Raw genomic sequence first — 6,725 nt, forward strand, 5'->3', positions numbered from 1 at the left:
AACAACACACAATGGCATTACCACCCTTTGCATTCCTCATATGCAAAGAGAAATAAGTGTCACCCAACAGAGTAGGAACGGGATTAAGAGTAAAGAAAAATCCTAATGGCGTTCACATCCATAAACTTGACGATGTTGGGGAATAACACTAGCCCATAGATGAGAAGTACAAATATGGCCTCAAAGGCGTCCTCACTCATGGCCTTCCCAAACATAATAGCTTGATCAATGAGGAAATCAGACAGGAGACCTTGAATTCCACCTTTAGTAGTCATATGAGCACCAATAATAGATTCATCTATACGCAATAGATCAGCAATCTCTTGAGAAGAAGGATCTCTCTCCAAGCCACTGAACGGCAACTGGTCTAGGATAGGTATGCCCACAAGATAGGCATACTCCTCAAGCGTGGGCAAAAGCTGGAAATCCGGAAAAGTGAAGCAACGGTACAAGGGATCATAGAACTGCACCAACACACTCATTAGACCTTCATCCACTTGAGTAGCCAGAATAGACAGAAGCTTCCCATGATGAGCCTTGAATTCCAAGGGACCTAATACATAGGATGTCAAACTCCTTAACTCTTTCAAGTCGGGTTGTCTGAAACTGTACTTCTTCGTATTCCTTCTTTGCTTATCCATGTCTGAAAATTTGCAAATAGACCTCTTAAGTTCCTTGAAAGTTTTCTCATTGTTGATGATATGGATGTGTATGAATGCATGAATGCATGGATGCAACAATCACACTCAAGGATCAAGCAAATCACACCACACAAAGGTCATGAGATGGATTATGGTGGATTATGGTTTACACCTTATCAACACTCAAGTCATCCTTAATATCAATCATCCATTTTGGTGGATTATGGTTTACACCTTATCAACACCCAAGTTCCATTGATATTAAGGATACCAAGAACGGATCAACCACGAATCAAGGGTTTGTTGCGAGACGCGAGCATGGAGTCTTGGTTAAGAACCACCCAAAGGGAGTGTACTATGGTTAAACCTGACAATCATGTTCTACAAGAGGTTCCCATAGTCATCATCCCATCCTTCGGATATTATCGGATAAACGACTACTCGTATTCCAAAAATATTCTCAAGAGAGACTCTTATGAGTGTAGTATCGCGTAACAATCGTATCAAATCTTACACTTGAACGATCTTCGCACTACGTCCTAAAAATAGGGCAAGATGGGCATGGTAAACTAAGGTCCTTGGCTTCTAAGGCATATATTGGAAAGAGTAATGCCTAACCACGACTACTCGTGTGATATTATTGATCCCAACATAACCTCCACCAAGTGAATGGGCTTGCAAGTCAACTTGCTAAGGAATAACTCCACACAAGTCAACAAGACTATGCCATTCTCCTATCCTAAGTGCACTCGAGTTTGGGTATATAAGTCATCTCACGAAGATCACCAAACATACAAGGAATTAATATTCAAACAATTCAATCATTACATACAATACAGTAATCCCAAATTGCATAAAAATATGTCACAAAGCAATGTACCATACAATACAACAAATATGAAAAGTAGGTAAAACCCACTAGGCAAATGGTATATCCCCAGCAGAGTCGCCACTTTTATGTAGCGGGGTATTCGTTACCATTTGAGATATTGACTAAATCCAAGGTAAACCATACAAGTTGAGTCGCCACCACACTTCTATTTATCCAAAGGAATTGTTAGAAAGCGAACAAAAACCTAAAAGTTTTATCGGATCAAAAACTAGTAAAAATGTCAGAGATCTAGGTAAGGGGGTTGGTTATGCAATGGGAAGGTTTTAAGCACCCAAAACATCCTAGGTACTCCTAGGGAGCCCTTTTCATAAGTGTTGTTCTAGTCTAAAGGGTGTAGGTATATCTAAAGTACTATTTACTAAAAGGAAGGTTAAAAGAAAATGACTCGCAAGGATGTCGCATCCACTTCCTACGTATCTCATCTGAGTATGAGAATCAGTCTTTGTAGCTCGACTACCTATGGGTTAAAGAGAAGTATGCTCGGTAAGACGTCGCGTCTTATGCCTACGTATCTCATTTGGAATGAGAATCAGAGCAAAATGTAGTTCGGCTAAATAGGGATTAAGGATTGCCATCTGAACATGGACTTACAAAAGAGGATACCAGCTGTGTCAAAGGAGGGTGGCCAGTGTGTTCAACGTCCTAGCAGTAGGTGTCGCAGCTCGCTGAATCAAGTCTTAGGTAGTTACCTCTTTGCAATAGAACGGACTGACATGCCACAAGATCGTAGACGCACAGAAGGTCTAAAAGTGGGGAAGCTCTACTCTAGAGTTGTCATGAAATATGTACCTATGTGTTAGGATTTACAAAGGGGAACATCTACCTAATGTTAGCATGCAAAGAATAAGGGAATTCTACCTATGTTATCATACAAAGGGTTCTACCTAATGGGTGCTACCTAAACGGAATAAGAGTCGATGGATGGAGCGCAAAGAGGAGTTACGGATAAGGGTAGATGGCGACGCCGGAGGCAATCGACTTGCAGGTAGATGGCGATGCCTGAGGCAATCGACTTACAAGAGGATGGATGAACACGTGCTGGTTCTGTTAAGTGTTGAAAATGATTACTCGACGTTGGATTGAGCTTTTGATCTTATTTTGAAATGGTTATCGGATGTTCGTTTTAATTCTTGTATTAACAGGTGACTAAAGAAATAAAGAAATAAATATTATACACTTTATGGGAGAGGGGTACATTTGTTATGAATGGGGATTGTTCATGGCAAACAAACAATAAGAATATATGCCTCATACATCCTACAAGTAGGCAACAGTTATCAATCAGATCGGATAAATAAACAATATATAATCAAACCAAAGGATCAAATAATGGAGCAATTAAAGAATGCATGGGAGTATGAACATGTTAAATAATCAAGCAATAGAAAGCATGAATGGGAGAAACAAGTATAAAAGATAACAGATGAATCAAACAGATGAAAATATGCACACGAAGGGTCCACTAAATAATTTAATCAGGAAATGAGGTAAGGACCAAATAAAATCAAGGTAAAAGGCCTCTAATACATGGCATATAAGATGAACAAGGGAGGATCAAAAGATCTCTTCAATTGCCATAAGAAATCCCTAAGTCAAACATCGATCATAAAGAAGTCAACTGGAAATTCAAGTCAACTTAAAAAATAACAAATAAATAGCAAATTAATCAAGAAAATTATGAAAAATTAAAAATGAGGTGGGGTCAAGACAACATCATCCCCCAAAATTAATTTAGATATAACGAAAATTGGTACATAAATTAATTAAAGTAAAACAGAAGTCAAATTAAAAGTCAACCAACCAAACTAGGTCAAAAATAAATCCAAAATAAGTTGAAAATGTGAAATAAAATTCCAAGAAAAGGTCAGGTTGACCATGAGACAGTGGCCAACCTTCATCCCAATAATCAAATGCTAACAATAATTTTAAGTCATAAAAATAAAATCAATAAAAAAAAAGTGTGTTAAAATGGACCATTTAGAATAAATAATTAAAATAAAATATTAATATTAAAAAATACGAAAATAAAAATTATATAAAATTAAATAAAACGTTAAGTAAAAGTGAAAAATATTTTTGGGTAATTTTATGGACGAAGAAAATATTTTAAATAAGAAAAAGAAATATGAAAATGGAAGGATTAATGGTGATGAACATGGTAAGCAAGCGTAGATATATCAAAACATGGCCATGGAAGAGATGATTACCTAATGGAAAATAGAAGTGGAATGGAATCTGATATGTGATTAAGCTTTGCCTCTTTGCCACAAAATTCCAATGCTTCTTTAGGGTTAGGGTTTCAGCTTCTTAAATAGGGTGGATTAGGTGTTCTTATGGGCTTTTTAATAAGTGATTTATCCATAAGAATAAAAGTGTGAAGTGAGGTGTAAAATGTTGTTATTTTGGGCCAAACTTAATGAATGGATGTCCAATGCATGGCCAAAAGTGGTGAAAAACATGACTGGTTTGTGCAGCATGCTTAGAAAATCTGATTGGGCCAGCCAGGCCCAAAATCTGCCTAGAAAATCAAGTCATGGTGCCCACTTTAAATGAATGTATCTCTCAAACCATGGATTCAAATGAGATGATTCTAAAAGGATGTAAAAAAGAACATGGCAAGGTACAATTGTTATGAAGAAAGTATTTTCAAATAATGCCTTGAAGTGCAATAAAACTGGCCAAGAAGTCTTGATAAATTTTGAAATAATTTCTAAGTGTCCTAAAAAAATGTCTAACTTTGACTAAGCATAACTTTCTCAATTATAATCCAAATGGAGCAAACTTTATATCTATAGAAAGCTTAGAACAAGAGGAATAACTTTCATGTTGGAGAAATTCTAAAATGGAGCTTTTATCTTGATGCAAAATGGGCTTAAAGTGAGTGCAATGATCGTGAAAACTTGCTCTAAATGGAAAGTCAACCATTTCCAAATTAAGTAATTTTTCCAATTCCTGATTAAATAATGAATCCATGATCCAACCTTGATCAAATTTCACATGTAGGATCCCCTAGGCATGGATTTTGAGATTCCCCTCTCAAAATGTCAGGAGTTGACTTTTCTGGCCCCACAGTTGACTTTTCCCAAACTGTCTGATTCCCGATTCCATTGATCAATTGAAGCACTTCTAGCTCAAATAAAGAGCTTATTTTTTGTATGTAGACCCTTGTGGACATATGGAGGGCCATGGAAAAGAGCTTCACCCAAAGAATCAGAAATAAATTAATTTTATACCAAACCCTAGTTTTAGGGCAAAATGATCAAGAACTGATTGCACTGATTGCCAATGGATCTTTCTGAGATAATTGTGAATCTTCCTAGGCCAAGATACCTATCTAATCATGACATTGATGAGCTCCTCTACTTCCAACCAAACATTTCCTGTTGCAGGTAGCCATGAAACCCTAATTTCTGATTAGATCCAGATGAACACTTTGATAGCTTTGAATCCTTCACTGATGTACTAAGGACCATAATAAGATACTTGGACCCACTGAGACCCTTGAGACTTGTATACTTAGAAAATGAAGTCCAATTCTCAATCTTGCTTTGTGAGGGCTCCTTCTGTTAAGGAGTGATCAATCAAAACCTGATCTCCATGTGACTAATGCACTATGCAATGAGTATGACAAGGGGAAAGCAGGATTTACAACTACCGGTTACTGGGCAGAAGACCGCAAAGAGGAGGAAACCCGTCATCGATTAAGATGGACATATCAAGGATTAACCCTCTGGGAATGAAATAGGGATTACAACTACCTTTTTACTAGGTAGAATACCTGTAGCGGTGTATTCGTTACTATATGATCTATTGATTAAATCATAAGCAAAGCATACAATGAATATAGAGTCGCCACCGCACTTTTATTTATCCTAAGGACTGGTTAAAAAGCGAACAAAAACCTAAGAAGTTTTACACGTAGAAAACCAATGAAAAAGATCAGAGATCGGGGTAAGGGGTAAATTACGCAATGGGAAGGTGTTAGGCACCCAATGCGTCCTAGGTACTCCTAGGGAGCCCTTTTCACACTTGTTGTTTGAAATTATTATTTGTTATGACATAAGTAATGTGCAAACATGATTGGGATGATGAGGGAAGAATGTACAAATTAATTATTTTTGTGTTCGAACGGATGAACCCGTTGCCTACGTACCTTCCATCAAAGGTAAGGATCAAAACGCCGTAGTTCGGCTAAAAATTTCCAAAAGTTAGTGGATTCAATTTTAAAACAAGAGCACTAAGGTCTTACGTTACCCACGGGAGAAAACTCAACCTTGTATGACAACTAGTCCACCATGTGAGAAAGGCTTCAACTTGCCAGAGAGGGGTTAACCCTATAATAGGCAAGGAAGACTTACAATTCATCTACTAAGGACAAATAGGTGAGATTAATATCAACCAACTAGGGTAAATCAAACCTATAGCTAATGTATGAAATCTTAACAAACATGGACAAAGCCACAAAATCATTTGAATGGGTGGAATTAATTGATTTGGGATTATTTACAAAATGTGGTCAAAGTATGATTAAAGTCAATTCAAAGAAGTATTTACAAAATGGAGTTTGGAAAATCATGGACTTAAGGTCCAAGTTTCTGATTTGGAAAGAAGGTGAGAATGTTTGCACAACACTTATTTCAAAGTTTTAAAACATGTGTGAAAAGTTTAGGACACAATGGGATGAATGGAATGGTGGGGTGAATGTAAAACTTCTTAGGAGGGTCCACCTCTTGAAATCATATAGAAGATGATTCAAGTGGGTCCTTAGGAATAGGCTACAAATGAGCAATAACATGAACATGGTAACAGATGAGATTAAATAAAAGCGGATACTGGATGCCACTCAATGGTCTTATACCTGTCTCCTAAAACAAGTAAGGATATCAGAAGCCACTCTATGGACTTACACTAATCTCCATCAGAATAAAACAAAAACAAACAAAACAGGGAAATCAACTGCCAATCCATTTGGACTTATGTTAACCTCCACAGTATGATCCTAGGAATACAAATGCCACATCACAGGGACTTACAATGAACCCTCACATACACAAATATGAATGCACTAGGCAATGGGTATGAGTGACCAATGAGGTCTTACACTCTACCCCTTCCATGTCATGGGAACAGATGCCAACTCACAGGGACTTATAACTGGTTCCTCAATGGGAAAACATCAATGTCACAAGGTA

This window comes from Lathyrus oleraceus, chromosome 4, assembly GCF_024323335.1.
Source record: "Lathyrus oleraceus cultivar Zhongwan6 chromosome 4, CAAS_Psat_ZW6_1.0, whole genome shotgun sequence".
Classification (NCBI taxonomy): Eukaryota; Viridiplantae; Streptophyta; class Magnoliopsida; order Fabales; family Fabaceae; genus Lathyrus; species Lathyrus oleraceus.